The sequence below is a fragment of the Nyctereutes procyonoides genome, unplaced genomic scaffold (genome assembly GCF_905146905.1).
Source record: "Nyctereutes procyonoides isolate TBG_1078 unplaced genomic scaffold, NYPRO_anot_genome, whole genome shotgun sequence".
Lineage (NCBI taxonomy): Eukaryota > Metazoa > Chordata > Mammalia > Carnivora > Canidae > Nyctereutes > Nyctereutes procyonoides.
The window spans coordinates 3,070,379-3,087,551 of NW_026575028.1; the positions used below are offsets into that span (position 1 = coordinate 3,070,379).

Consider the following 17,173-nt stretch of genomic DNA (forward strand, 5'->3'; position numbering starts at 1 on the left):
TCTTAGTAGTTGCCAAAATTTTCCCAATGGGTATATAACACTTGTTTAAAAAGAACAAATGTTTACAAGTTTTAAACAGAAACAAAAGGGAAAAGCCACCCTAAATTACACTAAGATGAGCAATTCCTCCTTTTGAACCTGGTCTCAAAATCCTTCCCAACACAGGAATGTAATAATACCAAACCTATCTGCTGGCCCTAAAGGCATCATACCTTTTTTTCATGATTTGCAATAATACAGATGTAAGACATCTAATATTATTTCAGACCTGAGTGAGTATACAGAACTACTAAGAAGAAGACATCAAGATTTCTTAACACATATGAGGTATTCAACACATGGGATAAGCATTATAAAAATGTTTGTCTTCTCCAGTACACTTAAAAAATGGCACACTGCCAGATAAAAGGTTAAGATGGGACTTAAGAAAAAGACTTGAAAAAAATCATTTGTGGAGCCAGTAAAAATCATAATTCCTTTCTCTTTGAGAGACCATTTTTCTCCTGTTACCATGGTTCTCTGAATAAACTCTACCAAGGGTATTTCTTTTAATCATAATTCTTTACATGTATATACACAAATGTAGAATTACAGACTCTTTAAGTTCTATAGATTGAGCCTAGAGTGCTACAAAATCATAAATTTAAGACAGCCAAAGAGATTCAAGCAGAATTCAATGGTTCCTGGACTAACTTAAAAAAGACTTAGACCATCATACATCTCAAAGTTTCAAAATTAAAATAGACTTTCTATTACAAAAATCTGCTTATGTGAAACTTTACAATAGAAATGGGGTACACCACACCTTTTTTTTAAAAAAAAACCTTTCTATCATGTAAAGCATTTAACATAATATGTGGATCATAATGAGCACTCATCAGTACAAGCTATAAGTATATTTCTTCTATTTTAAGATAAACATTCTTTCATAATATGAAGTTTCTAAAGGTGGGATTCAGCTTATATCAAAATGTATAATTTTTTAAAACAAATTTTTTTTTAAGATTTATTTATTTATTCATAGAGATGCAGAGACACAGGCAGAGGGAGAAGCAGGCTCCATGCAGAGAGCCCGACGCGGGACTCGATCCAGGGTCTCCAGGATCACGCCCTGGGCTGCAGGTGGCGCTAAACTGCTGCGCCACCGGGGCTGCCCTTTTAAAACAAATTATTAAGGAGTGCCTGGGTGGTATAGTCAGTTGGGCATCCAACTCTTGGTTTCTGCTCAGGTGGTAATCTTGGGGTTGTGGGATCGGCCTCCCCGCATCAGGCTCTGCACTCAATGCAGTGTCTGCTTGAGTTTCTCTCTCCATTTCCCTTTGCCCCCACTTGCACTCTCACACTCTCTCTCAAATGGATAAATCTTTAAAAAATAAAGAAATTATTAAATTGATGGTACACTCCAAAAGAATTAAATGGAAACTTAGAAATGAGACATGTATTATACGTGATAAATACTCACGAATTCTTCCTATAATCCTCCCAGCAAAGCTTTCAAGGAAAAAGATTTTATTATCCCATTTCTAGATGAGAAAATTTAGGTTTAGAAAAGCTCAGTAAAGGGCACCTGGGTGGCTCAGAGTTGAGCATCTGCCTTTGGCTCAGGTCGTGGTCCCAGCATCCCGGGATCGATTCCCATATCTGACTCCCCACAGGGAGCCTGCTTCTCCCTCTGCCTGTGTCTCTGCCTCTCTGTGTCTCTCATGAATAAATAAAATCTTTTTTTAAAAAAAACTCAGTAAGTGCCCATGATCACACATCTGACTCTAAAGTCACACTCTTAACCACTACCATACACTGCATACTCATCTACTACTTTAACTCAGATACATTTATGGGTTGTTTTAATGAAACATTAAAAAGTTAATATTAGTTTGTCCTAAAACACAAAGAATTTATCTCCCCATTCCTCAGTCTCTGCCATCTAGCTGGTCTATTTCTATACCTCTTTCCTGAGATCCAGACCGGAATTTCCAAATATCAAGTGAATGCACTTGGTTATTCCAGAGCTGCACTGCCCAAGATGGTAGTCACTAACCATATGTAGTTGCTAAGCGCTTATTATATGGCTAGTGAAACCGAGGAACTGAATTTTTAATTTTATGTCACTGTAGTTAAAAGTTAAATTTAGGGGCACCTGGGTGGCTCAGCTGGAAGAGCACTGAGGCTCTTGATTGGGGTTGTAAATTTAGGCCCCACGTTGGGTGTAGAGATTACTCAAAAAATTAATTAATTTTAAAAACAAAAACAGACATGCTACCAAAAAAAGTATACAGATTATTTCAAAAACTTAGTATGAAAAAATAACGTAGAATTGCTCATTTAAAGTTTTTTTAATGTACGCTTTAACACGTTGAAAATGGTTATTTTGGATGTATTGATTTAAATAAGGTATTATAAAAATTATAAGATCTAATATTTTCTCTTTATAATGTGAATTACTACAATTTTAATTAATATGTGGCTTACATTATATTTCTATTGGACAGTACCGCCCAGAGGTTCCTATTGCCCTCACTGTAGCAATCAATAGTTCAATGAATGGCATCACTGTCCCTCTAGCTCAGTGCTCCAACACAACCTTCTCTATTATAGAAGTGTTCTAAACCTGATGATGATTGGTGCTGGTGGTAACGGTGATGACGGTGTGAGACTCAGAGAATCCCTTAAATATCGTGAAGCCAGAATTCCTAGGAGACTTAGGCAAACACCATCTATTATTCTGACTTTCCTCTGGGGAAAAGGTACTAGGTACAAAAACTGCAGACCAGTGTTGTGCAACAGAACTTTCTGTCACAATAAAAATGTTCTGTATCTGCACTTTCCAATACAGAGGTCACTAGTCCCATTTGGCTATTAAGCACATGAAATATGGCTACTACAACTGAAGAACTAACTTTTTCATTTTACATCATTTAAATCACTTTAAATAGCCATGTACGGCTAGTAGCTACTAATTAGACAGCACTATTGTACTTGCTGCATCTGAAAGTCTGGAAGTCATCTTAGTCTCCTCCTTCCCCATCAACTGTCCTTTCCCCTACATCTAAAAATGTAAACACACACACACACACACACACACACACACACAGATTCTGAATTACCTAGTCCTGTATTCTTTAAAGCTTTCAATTCTGTCTGCATCCCTATTTCCACTTCTACTACTTTGGTTTTCAAGCTTTGATGGATTAAGGCCATAACCTCCTAGTTAGCCTCCTCACTTAGCTTCCTCCTATCTACTCTTCATAAAATGTAAATATAAACTTATTTCCTTTATTCAAAAGTCTCCAAAGTCTTGCCATTGCCCCAAGGTAAAATTCCAGACTCTACATGATTTACAAAACCTTTCATGATCCAAACCCAATCTCCAGCCTCATCTTTCACCACTCCCTTCCACTCCAGCTCTTACCCATATCATTAACACGTATCAGGCTCTACTAACATTGCCTATTTACTTGTCCTCCTTAGCAGGCACTACCATCCTGAGGGCAGAGACAATGTTTCAAACATCATATTGTTAAGACAGAACACAATATACAGTCACAGTACAGGAACAAGGTATACTAGATTTTCCATAAATCTTTTTTGAATGAGGGAAGAAAAAGAAAAAAAAAAAGGGAAATAGATATATACTATTCTTGAACAACTACGAAAATAAAAATTTGGCAAAGTAGATATTTTTGTTATACTATTTGAAAGAATTTTAATGTGAATTTGTTAAGAATCAACCTATTTTGATTTTTCCAAGGAAATCTTGATACTTTAAAATATATATATATACCTGCTATGTAAAAATGAGAAACTATTTACCTATATTTGTGAGTATAAATCTAAAGAATTTATATCCATTTTCCATTATTTGTTAACTGAAGTATAATTAACATACAGTGTTATATTAGTTTCATGTGTACAACATATTGATTCAACAATTCTATACATTACTCAGTACTCATCATGATAAACATAGTCACCATCTCTCACCAAATGTTATTACAACATTACTGCTTATATTCCCTACCCTGTACTTTTCATCTCCATGAGTTACTTATTTTATAACTGGAAGTTTTTCCCTCTTAATCCCCACTATCTATTTCCCCCATCCCTCCACCCACCTCTCCTCTGGCAATCAGCAGTTTGTTCTCCCCATTTAAGAGTCTGTTTTCAGCTAACTTATTGTTAATAACAAGCAGGTAAACAGATAAAAACTGCTGCTCTATTAACATTTAAAAATACCAACCCATAAGCATAACCAAACAATTTCAAAATGGATTCAGAAATGTGGCAAAAAAAAAAAAAGAAAGAAAGGCAATACTATAAAATTAACTACCATCAGACCATTAGAAAAGCCACCAGAACAACTCTATTTTCAATCATTATTTCTACTTAATAAATTTTCTACTTATTCAGGAAGAAAAACATCAAGCAAAGGTTTGATCTAAATTTAATAGAATAGTTTAGAAAAGGAATGGAAAACTATTTGAAATATTCAAAATTATCTTCCACTAATGAAAGTGAAGTCAATATTGCCATGAAGGTAGAAAAGTCACCTGTGTGGTATCCATAAGGATGTATACTAAAAGATCTGAAGGGATATACTCAAAAAGATGTCAAACATAACTACTTCTTGTATCAGAAGAATTCTAAGAATCTCTTAGATCACTAATAACTTACTGACCAATTTTAAGTTCAAATCAGTCTTTTTTCCTTGAAAAGGTCAGCAACAGTAAATTCTATATGTACAATATATGTACAAGGACAAAGTTCTATGTATACTCAAGGGGAGAAAAAAAGGCAGGCAGTCAGAGAAAATAAAGTCTCTATCAATAGTTTTTTTCCAAATAAGTGAAAGCTTAGAAAGGAAAACAAATGTTAAGAAACTCTATCCTGGGGCACCTGGGTGCCTCAACGGTTGAGCGTCTGCCTTTGGCTCAGAGCATGATCCCGGGATCCGGGATTGAGTCCCACACTGGGCTCCCTGCAAGGAGTCTGCTTCTCCCTCTGCCTGTGTCTCTCTGCGCCTCTCTGTCTGTGTCTCTCATGAATAAATAAAATCATTTAAAAATAAAAAATAAAAAAACTCTATCCAGTAGAAATTCTGCTTCAAAAATCCATATAAGACCATATTAACAGGTTAAAAAATTCTGATTCTCTCAATAGATATGAAAATGCATCAGGTAGATTTTTAGCATTTGTTAATGATCAAAAACCTTACATTAGGGACACCTGGGTGGCTCAGCGGTTGAGTCTGCCTTCGGCTTAGGGCATGATCCCAGGGTACTGGGACTGAGTCCCACTTCAGGCTCCCTGCAGAGAACCTGCTTCTCCCTCTACCTATGTCTCCACCTCTCTCTGTGTGTCTCTCATGAATAAATACAATCTTTTAAAAATAAAATAAAAATAAAAAATTTACATTAGGAACAGAAAGAAACTTTGTTAATCTAATAAAGGATATATGCAAAAGCAAGTAAGTTCTGTAGAGGAACTGCTCTGCTGCACCATATTTGGCAACTTGTAGCTTATTTGAGTCTGGGCAGAATGCCTTGTGATCCCCCCCCCCAGAAGAGGAAAGGATGGGCGGCCCATAAGGAGCTGCTCCCAGGCCATTTTCCACTGCTTTTCTATCTCCCTTGGAGGACAACATAAGACAGCTTCTCATCACTGGATACTGATGAGGCATGTGACTTTCAGGCTGCCCATTTCAGAACAGAGCCATAGAACACAAAACTGCTTTGGGGCAAATTAGAATGGGCTCCTTCATCAATAGAGCGTGTCCCACAACTTAAGACTGTAGTCATTAGCAAGGCTTTTGTTCTAATGTTGACTTTTTCATGTGTGGGACAAGGGTCACATGGAGCTGGTACCTTTGGCTTATTCACCTTTCCACTGCCCATGTAAGTGATAAACTGCTTAAACCTAACGGGTTCATTGTATCCATACCAGTCAAATCAGTCAGGCCTTGTCTTGCCTTACGTGTGTATATTCACAATATCATACTTTATAGTGAAAAGTGAAACAATTTCCCTTTGAGATGGGAAAATAACATGGATCTCTATCACCAGTCCATTCAACAACACACCACAGATCCTAACCAAAAGACAAGAAAAAGGTATAAGAATTGCAAGGAAAGACACAAAACAGTAATTATCCACAAATGACATGATTATACAGGTGGAAAATCCAAGAGAATCTACTGATAAAATTATAGAATTTACCAGACTTGGTCAAAATCTGGCAAAATAGAGCTAATATTTAAATTCAATTTTATTCCATATACCAACAATAGAAAATAAAATTTATTTTAAAACCCCACTTAAAATACCATCAGAAACCTAAGATTAATCTACAAAAGATATATACAAACACTGTACAGAAAACATTAGCTAACCATACAGGAAAAATATAAACCATAACTCCTACCTCACAGCATACACAAAAAAATCAATTATAGACAGACCATAGTGCTATATAGAAAGGTGTAACAGTGACCTTTCAGAATACAGTAAAAGAAAATAACTTCATAACCTTAGGGTAGGGAATGGTCCCAATGTCGACATAAAAAAACACTAACCATAAAGGAAAACATTAATTGGACTACACTAAAATTAAGAATCTTGTTCTTCAAGGGACCCGTGAGTGGTTCAGTCAGTTAAGAATCGGCCTACAGAGGGATGCCTGGGTGGCTCAGTGGTTGGGCCCCTGCCTTTGGCTCGGATCTGATCCCGGAGACCCAGGATGGGGTCCCACACCGGGCTCCCTGCATAGAGCTTGCTTCTCCCTCTGCCTGTGTCTCTGCCTTTCTCTGTGTGTCTCTCATGAATAAACAAATAAAAATATATTTTTTAAATATTAAAAAAAAAAAAAAAAGGAATCTGCCTTCAGCTCAGGTCAAGATCCCAGGGTCGTGGGATTGAGCCCCGTATTGTCAGGCTCCCTGCTCAGCGGGAAGTCAGCTTCTTTCTCTTTCTCTGTCCCTCCCCCCTGCTTATGCTCTCTCTCACTCAAATAAATAAAATCATTTTTAAAGAAAAAAAGAATCTCCTTTCTTCAAAAGACACCATTAAGAAAGCAAAATATCAACCAACAGATTAGAGTGGAATATTTGCAACACAAATAACAAAGGGCTCATACCCAAAGTATGTAATCCTATAAATTAATTAAAACAGGGACACCTGGGTGGCTCAGCGGTTAAACATCTGCCTTTGGCTTGGGGTGTGATCCTGGAGTCCTGGGTTCGAGTCCCACATTGGGCTCCCTGCATGGAGCCTGCTTCTCCCTCTGCCTGTGTCTCTGCCTCTCTCTCTCTCTCTCTCTCTCTCTGTCTCTCATGAATAAATAAATAAAATCTCAAAAATAAAAAAAAAAGAGAACAAAAGAACTCTCACATATTGCTTTGGAGCATGTTAGTTTGTACCACACAGAAATATTGTTTGGCTAAACTAAAATTTCACATATGCATCCTCTATGACTCAAAACTTTCACTCCAAGCTATTACAGTAATCAGAAATATATGCACCATAAGAATGTACAAAGAATGGCCCTGGTGGAATAATTCATAATGACCTGAAACTGGAAGCAACCTAAATATCCATCATTGATATACGGATAAATTGTAGTGTATTTATACAATGGAAAACTATTTAGCAATGAAAATGAACAAACTACACAACAAAGGGATCCCTGGGTGGCGCAGCGGTTTAGCGCCTGCCTTTGGCCCAGGGCACGATCCTGGAGACTCGGGATCGAATCCCACGTCGGGCTCCCGGTGCATGGAGCCTGCTTCTCCCTCTGCCTGTGTCTCTGCCTCTCTTTCTCTCTCTCTGTGTGACTATTATAAATAAATAAAAATTTTAAAAAAAATTAAAAAAAAACTACACAACAAATCTAAATTTCACAAAACGTTGAGTCAAAGCAACCAAGCATAAAATATATACAAAAGAAGCCCATGTATATAAAATTGAAAAACAGGCAAAACTAAACATACGTTTATATAAATAAAAGCAAGAAAATGATTCCCATAAAAGTCAAGACAACAGTAATCTTTATGTGATTGGGAAGAGGTAAAGAAAGTTTCTGGAATGCTAGCAAGGTGCTAGTGTTTGACCTGGATGACAGTTATACAAATGTTTGTTTCATAAGTTGTTAACCTATATTTTTTGTTTTACATACTTTCCTATATGCGTGTTACATTCAAAAAGGGCCTCAAGGAGAACCTAATTCCTTCCCTTAATAAACTATACTACCATAATAAAATTATGTTTAAGGTACAGATTCATTTCTTGAAATATTTTCACAATTTCAGAGATGTTTAACTGAAGGTTAGACAAATTTTTTCCATTAGTTACCTAATTTCCATACAAAGGTCTTTCAAACAAAAAAGTAAAACAATAAAATAAGGGGAAAATGTAAATAATAAATATACATAAATAACTGATGAAAACCATTGTCTATTCATCACACAACATATAATAAATAAAATTAAAGGAAGACAAAGTTTAGTTTCATTCTTGATGAACCACTAAAAATGAGAGTTCATATGGACTTTGAGTGATAATGATGTGTTGATCAAGGATCACCTGTAATAAATGTACTGCTCTGGTGGGAGATGATAATGGAGAAAGTTCTGCACTGTGGGGTGGGAGTGGGGATCTATGGGAAATCTCTGTACCTTCCACTCAAATGTGCTATGCACCTAAAACTGCCCTAAAAAATTTTTTTTAAATGTATTCAAGAGTTGCTATATCTATGAAGCACAGCTGAATCATGTGTCTTCTAATCAAAAATCTTCACTAGTACCCAACATAGTAACTCAAAATTGGAAGGAGCCTTAAAAATCACCTAGCAAACATTCATTCAATGCTTGGAATCTGACAAGGGATGCACTACCTCATAAAAACATGTATACCATCATGACTGGACAGCAATGACTTTTATAAAATCAATAAGGAACAGTAAAATGGAAGGTGGAAGAATGAGAGAAATCAAGAATACTACACGTCTCTGGCTTGAGCAACTGGAAGTGTCATTTAATTAGTTAAACAACAAAAGAGAAGAGTAGGGATAATACATTTAGTTTTGGATGTGCTGAGTTTAAGGGGCATCCAAATAGAAATACTGAATAACAATGGTCCTTACACTCAGCAAAGAGGTAAAAGCTAAAGTCAGAAAAACGAATACTCAGCATGTAGATGAAAAATTAAATAGGAGAGGAGATCACTCATAGAAATCTATACATTTAATAAATGGCTAGAGAAGAATTCAACAAAGGTGACAGAAGGAGAGCCCCAAAACCAGGAAGAAAATACAGAAACATGAGCTAATGATGGCAAATGAAATGAGCCTTACAAAGGAAGGAGAAATCAACTGTACCAAATGCTACTGTAGTAGGTAATCTTGATAATGGCTCTGAATGATCTCTGCCTCTTAGTAATCATGCTTTTGTAGAAGCCCCCCTTGCATATGTTATAACTTAAGAGATCCTTGCATATGTTATAAATTAAGAGATTCTAAGGAATAGAACAAAGCAATTTAGAGAATGGCACTTCCAAGAATAGGTTACAAAAAACTCTGGTTAATATATCCACTCCTCCTCCACAGAGCTCTCAATGGAAGCAAGGTGCCATGTTGCAAGTACTCCTATGCAGAGACCCAAATGGCAAGGAGACTACAAACAACAAGGACCAACAAGGACCTCAGGCCTGCCAACAGCTTGGAAACAGACCCTCCCCCCCAGTGGAACTTTGAGAACACTGCAGTCCTAGTCAACATTTGATTGCAGCCTTATGAGTGACACTGAATCAGACATACCACATCCAGATGCCTGACCCACAGATACTGTGAAACAATAAATGTTGTTTTAAGTTGGGAGGTAATTTGTTGCATAGCAATAGGCAACTAGTACAGCAAAGAGGTTAAATAAGAAGACAGTAAAATAGCCATTGGCTTTAAACACATCAGTAACCCAGCAAAACAGTTTTAATAAAATTCTGAAAACAGAAACAATATAGAAATAGGTTGAAAAGAGAACAAGAGGCAAAGAAATGGAGACATATGGCAAATGTAGCAAGTCTTTCAAAAAGTGTGGTGGTAAAGCAGACAGTAACTTAAAGTATGAAGTTGGGAGAAGAGATTTTGTTAAGACAAAAGAGACGTTTTAAAGTTTAAGTCATGGGGCACCTACCTGGCTCAGTCTGAAGAACATGTGACTTGATCTCCGAGTCATGAGTTCAAGCCCCATACTGGGTGTAAAGATTATATACATACATATATACGTTTTAAAAATAGTTTAAGTGATGAGGAGTGCCTGGCTGGTTCAGTCAGTAACAGAGCCTACTTTAAAAAAATAATAAAGTTTAAGTGATGGTAAGAAGCCAGTAAGGTAGAAAAATACTCTCAAGGAATTTTATTCCATTATGAAGAAATTCTTCTGAAAGTTCTCACTGCCTCTCTGCCTTAACTGAAAACTGATTTTCCTAGGACACCTCTTCCCAAGCGGCCCTTTCAAGGAGGCTCTCAGGTCTCTCAACTTTACAACCCAATGTTGGGAAATGAGACTGGTATCCTTCTTTCTTCCAATGCCACCTCTAGACCATGTAAAATCCTGAACCCCCATGTAAAATATTTGTTATTCTGATACTCATGTTTTTCAGCAACACAGTCTTCTATTTTCTCCCTTTTCACTATCAGCTAATGACCACCTGGACATCCTCCACACTCAGTGAGGAGATACTGGCAACCAGTTCACACTGCAATTGTCTTTTATGCAACCACTCCACTCCTGGGTTATTTCTTTTTTTTTTTAATATTTTATTTATTTATTCATGAGAGACACACAGAGAAAGAGAGGCAGAGACACAGGCAGAGGGAGAAGCAGGCTCCATGCAGGGAGCCTGATGTGGGACTCGACCCCAAGACCACGCCCTGGGCCGAAGGCAGGCGCCAAACCGCTGAGCCACCCAGGGATCCCGTCCTGGGCTATTTCAATACACACATGGATGAGTCATCTAATACCAGTTCCTCAAATCCATTATCCTCAGTAAGCAACTCTATTCTCTGGGTATATCCATTCACAGCCAGTTGGGAATTCACTTAATTGTCTTATCAAACATTCATTCATCAAATATTTAACAAGTACCTACTATTTGCTCAGTAGAGAACACATGACAGTCCCTGCCCTCATAAAAGATCTCATATTTTCCGCAAAGACATCATGAAAAGATCTAGCTGAAGTCTAAATACAACTACTACATTTCCTTTACAGTTTAGGAACCATGTCAACTCTAGAAAACTGAAATTATTACCTGAAATGACTTCATGAATCCATACTATATCCCAGTGATCAATGTATCACTTGACAAGGCTTCTAAAGCTACTTTTTTTAAAAAGACAGATTTACTTATTTTAGAGAGAGCGTGCACGTGCGCACACACACACAGACACACACACACACAGGAGTGCAGGGTGAAAGGCAGAGGGAATCTCAGGCCAACTCTGAGCTGAACTCAGAGCTCAAAGCAGGGCTTAATCCCATGACCCAAGACCATGACCTCAGCTAAAATAGTAAATTGGATGCTTAACCAACTGAGCCCCCCTAGAATCCCTAAAACTAACTTTTAAATAATGTATACTAAAATACTGCCAGAGTTCAGTATCAGATTCATCAGTCTATGACCATATTGCCGTGCTGCCCAATACACTAAATCACCAGTTACAGTGCCTATTTAATTTTTTAAAAACTAATAATTTTAATTATTTCTCAACAATTATACTAGCCACATTTTTTTTTTAAGATTTTACTTATTTATTCATGAGATACACACACAGGAGAGAGAGGCAGAGACACAGGCAGAGGAAGAAGCAGGCTCTGTGCAGGGAGCCCAACACGGGACTCGATTCCGGGTCTCCAGGATCACGCCCTGAGCTGAAGGCGGTGCTAAACCTGTGAGCTACCCAGGCTGAAATGGCTACTATATCAAATGGTATACAGAACATTTCTATCATCGCAGTTCTATTGAACAGTGCTGGCCTAAAGTTTTTAGTATTCACTTCATCCCTCCCAGAAAAAAAATTTAAAAGACAGATATAATTTTCCAGTCTCCTGAGAACTCCCTGGGGTTCCACAACATCCTAAGGAATTCCACAAATCAGGTATCATTATCAACATCACCACACTCTACCATCACCATCAGAATGTTGATTTTTATTGAGTACTTACTCTATTCCAAGCACTTTATTAAAAGCTTTATTAATATATTTCATTTGTTCTTCATAACAATCACATGAGATAGGACTATTTTTCCCATTTTACAGGTGAGAAAATTAACTGAGTTTTAGACAGTAAAGTAACTCATTCAAAGCTATACAGCTACAAAATGACAGCAATCCATAGAGTTTAAGCAAATTAAAAATGTAATAATTTTGCCTTTTCAAGACAACACGCTATTTAATATAAAGGAGGACTGACCCAAACCTCACACTAGCACTCAACATTCCAGCAGACCAAACCATTTTCAGATCGTTCAATTTGCCCTACAGCTTTCTGGCATTTGGGCTTTGCAAACTCTGTTCCTTCTACTTGCATCCTTTTCATTCAGCCAAATCCTACGTATCCTTAAGATCCCATTGCAGATCTTCCAACAATTCAGTTTAGGAATCCAGTATGTGTGCTGATGTAGAACCCTAAAGTTACCTATTGAAGCACAGCAGCCCACAAACTCCTATTAACGTTTCCTCTTCTCTCACTAGAATAAAACTCCTTAAGAATAAGGGACCCTGTCCACTATTCATCATGGATTCCATCTGGGCTACCCTAGGATTTAGGACATTAAAAGTACTCAACAAATATGTGATAAATGAAGGAATAATGAAATCATTTCACAAGCATGTACTCAACCAAATAAAATGCTAAGTTGACTTACACAAACCTATGTTTCTATTCAATCAAAGAATATTAAAAGTACACACTAAATGGCTTACTTGCCATTTTAGTTGGTAAACAAGTATTTTACAAACATTATCTCCCACAGAAATACAAAAGAAAACTGAAAAACTGGAATCCCTGGGTGGCGCAGTGGTTTAGCGCCTGCCTTTGGCCCAGGGCGTGATCCTGGAGACCCGGGATTGAATCCCACGTCGGGCTCCCGGTGCATGGAGCCTGCTTCTCCCTCTGCCTATGTCTCTGCCTCTCTCTCTCTGTGACTATCATAAATAAATTTTTAAAAAAAACTGAAAAACTAAAGGTCAAGAAAGTAACTGCTAACGGGTTTAGGGTTTCTCTTGAGGGTGAATTCAGAAAACATTGCAAAATTGATTGTGGTGATAATTATACACACCAAAAAGAATTGAATTATACACTTTACATGAGTGAATTGTGTGGTGTATGAATTATTTCTCAATAAAGCTCTTATAAATTTTTTTAAAAAGGACTACAGGTAGCTAGGCTTAAATTATGAAAATACTAAACCTGAAAAAAAAAAAAAAGACCTAGAAGAGAATATGTTATATTTATGCAATTTTAAAATAGCTAACCCATATTATTGCACAAAATTGCACTGGTTAGGAAAAACAACTTGGAAACAGTGACTGCCTTCAGGAATAACATGATGGGACAGGAGACTTACTTTTCCACATGTACTCTTGTATACCTTCTGACTTGGTACATGTCTTACCTCCTTTTTTTTTTTTTTTTTTGGTAAAGATTTATTTATTTATTTATTTATTTATTTATTTATTTATTTATTTATTTCATTCATTCATGATAGACATAGAAAGAGAGAGGCTGAGACACAGGCAGAGGGAGAAGCAGGCCCCATGCCGGGAGCCCTATGTGGGACCCAATTCCGGGACCTCAGGATCGTGCCCCGGGGCCAAAGGCAGGCGCCAAACCACTGAGCCACCCAGGGATCCCCCAATGTCTTACCTATTTCTTAAATGAGTATAACAGTTATTAATATATTTTTAAATAACAACAATGTCATATCTGTCCTTAGTCTAAGTATACTTTCATTGACTGCCTATTTTGTTCTGAGAAGAATAAAAACTGAACTATATGTTTCTAAAAAATCAATCCAGGGAGGGCAGCCTAGGTGGCTCAGCAGTTTAGCGCCACCTTCAGCCCAGGGCACGATCCTGGAGACCCGGGATCAAGTCCCACGTTGGGCTCCCTACATGGAGCCTGTTTCTCCCTCTGCCTGTGTCTCTGCCTGCCTCTGTGTGTGTGTGTGTGTGTGTGTGTGTGTGTGTGTCTCATGAATAAATAAATAAATAAAATCTTTTAAAAAAATAAAATAAATCAATCTAGGGAAGTAAAAAACTGACAAATTCTTACATCTATTTCATCTCACACTAAAAAGCATTTACTCATTTTCTGATATTAGACATTATAATCATATAAATTCTCCCTTACCCAACACTCTGACACCTCTTTAAACAATGACACACACTTAAATCATTCCCTCCTCCCTGAAAACTTCCTTTTCTTCACTTCTAGTACATCATACTCTCCTGGTTTTCCTAACCCAATAACCTTTTATCAATCTCCTTTGCCAGGTTTCTCTTCATCTCCCCAAAAGGTATCCAGAAAGTAAGTTCCATGAAGGCAGGGATCTTTGTCAGTTTTGTTCACTACCCCAATAAGCTAAAAAAGCACCCAGAACCATACTCAATAAATAACCATTGATTGAATCAGTGCCCCAAGGCTCAGATGTTGAAGAGCTACAGAAATAAACTATATTCTATATAACCTGAATGCTGTTTACTTCATTCCATTTTGTCAAACTTGATAATGAATATGTACTGATTATTTGGTTAACCAAAATACTTCATTCCCTGGTCTTCCCCCATTGATGTTTTGGTATGATTATGTGTAAAATACACATAAAATAATCACAGTAATGACTAGCAAGCAACATTCTTGAAAAATAAAATGTAGTAATTTTTTCAGGCATAAGAAATTCTAAAGAGAAACAGACCACTCCTACCTTAACCTTTCTCCCAAATCCCATGATTTCATTCCCACAAAGAATCACATCCCACTGTCAGCCATTCAAATGTAATTTTAGCAATATACATACAAAGTTTCACTTGATATTTTAGTTCACATTTGTCTTCATGAGTACCCAATTAAATCAAAGTATAATTTAAAAACCAAAACTAGATATGTGAATTTTAATTTTTCCTTCTAAGTAATCCAAAATCAAAACTTCTAATTTGATCTGAATACATTTAATCTTTTAGAATTACAAATTGTGGACACACCCTTTCTCACTTAGTAACTATTGTATCATCTGTTGCCTATAAGTCTCTCCAAACAGAAGTATCTTTTAAAAGATAACAGTCTGCTCATTAATTAGGCATGTTAAAAAAGGCAATGATCTGCAACTACTGACACTCATATCTGTATATTTCTCTCTTGGGTTACAGGAAAGCATTTCTCTGGCTACGTTCCCAAAAAAAAAAAAAAAAAAAGAGTAAGCCTTGGGAAAGTCACTGCTTAAATTCCACTTCATGACGGTTTCTCTTCCTCCACAAATGAATTATTGAGAGTCATGCCTACTTCCATCCATTACATAATACATGTCCATCACAGGACCTGTCTTCTGAGCAAGAAACAGCTTAAATGACACTAACTGATAGGTAAGGTCAGTGAATACTGTGATCTAATAGGGAGCAGGAATCGAGAAAAGATTCTGATTTAATGTGCAAAGTTGTGAAACGCTGATGTTTTGAACACTGAACACCGTTTACTCTGCCACCCCTATGAAATGAGTTACATGCCCCCAAAATGTTATTAAAGAGCATTTTAAAAGCACTTGACTCCGGGAACATATCTCAGAAATTGAAGGACCTACCGAAAAAAATTAATTCCACTTCATTTTTAAAGGGTCTAATAACATTAGCAATTGAGAAATAAAAATAATCTCCAATAATTGTGTTGAACACAAAGAGTCTAAATGTTAAGGTCTGTTGAAAAACGAGCTGTAAAAGACAACTGTGCTTTAAAACATTTTTCATATAATTAGCTCCAACAGAACTGTTCAAATTATCCATCCAAAGCAGTCAACCACAACCACCTGCAACTATTACTCAGAAATGTGTCTTCCAAAGCAACCACCTGATTTTCAGGCCTTCCCTTAAGGGGACAGGATAAAGCTTCTAAGTGAGATGGTATAAAGAGATCTTTCAGGCACAGAAAAAAGACTGGAAGATAACACCTTTAAGGAACTAGGTGTAATGGGACCTACACCCTTATGTTGTTGCCAGAATGAAGTTGTCTTAACCCAAGATCTCACTCTTCTTGAAGGGTGTAAAAGTTTAAACCCAGCCACCCTCACAATTTACCCACCTGCGCCAAAAGCAGAGGGCTTCTCTTCCCTCTCGTCCCATCCCGCCAGGAGGAAAATAATAATAATCAAACACCAAAGTAGAAATGTGAGAGCTGGTGCAACAGCTTCTCCAACTGCCTCAAAGGCAACATCCACAGCTCCTCTCCCTTTTGAAATAGTCCTTCATCTCCTCTCTTTCAGCATTTGACAACAGTCGCCTGAACACACAGATCCACCCTGACCGCACCCCAACCCCCTCACGGCTCCCCATTTCTCCACCCCCCCACCACCTCGCCCGCACCACCACGCCTCAGAAAGCCTCGCTCTCCAAGCACCGGGAACCCCTACTCCCGTCTCCCACCTCGGGCTCCCCGCATCTACCGCCTCAGCTCCCGCCCAACCCTGGAGCTGGCGGGGTGGAGCCCGCGGGGGGCTGGGATGGGCTGGGATGGGCTGGGGTGGGGCCCGCCCCTCCCCGGACGGTCCCATCCCCCCGGTGGGGAGAGGGGGGAGGGGGTCCTGAAGCCTCACCTACGGCTCCGCCCCTCCCCGGGGGCGCGCTGCCCAGCCCTAGCCAGGGCCGTGAGGAAGAAGCAGGCTAAGAAAAGGCAAAAAAGCCTCAGCGCCAGCGGCAGGCGGGAAGCTCTCAGTCCCGCCCGACTTCCGAGCAGCCTACACGGCGGCCGTCTCACCCTCCTCAGGGGGGCTGCTGCTGCTGTTGCCGCTGCTGCCGCCCGGGCGCCGCCGCACCGCCGCCGCCACCGCCGCCGCCGCCGCCACTACCGCCGCCGCCGTCGCCGCCGCCACAGCCACAGCACGGCCCCAGCGCCCGCCGACGTCACCGCGCCCCGCCC

The 17,173-nt window shown here is 38.5% G+C and overlaps 1 protein-coding gene across 14 annotated transcripts in view; it reads right to left on the bottom strand.

Annotated features, from left to right (window-relative positions):
* ERC1 (ELKS/RAB6-interacting/CAST family member 1) overlaps nucleotides 1-17,150 on the bottom strand; it is a 527,112-nt gene extending 509,962 nt beyond the window's left edge. For 13 of the 14 annotated variants that reach the window (XM_055315467.1, XM_055315465.1, XM_055315464.1 and 10 more), the window contains exon 1: nucleotides 16,851-17,090. The gene's annotated coding sequence lies outside the window, so the exon portion shown is untranslated. Of the gene's footprint in view, nucleotides 1-16,850 lie in introns of all 14 variants that reach the window. The other variant, XM_055315461.1, reaches the window with a different exon arrangement.
* Between the last annotated feature and the right edge of the window lie 23 nt (nucleotides 17,151-17,173).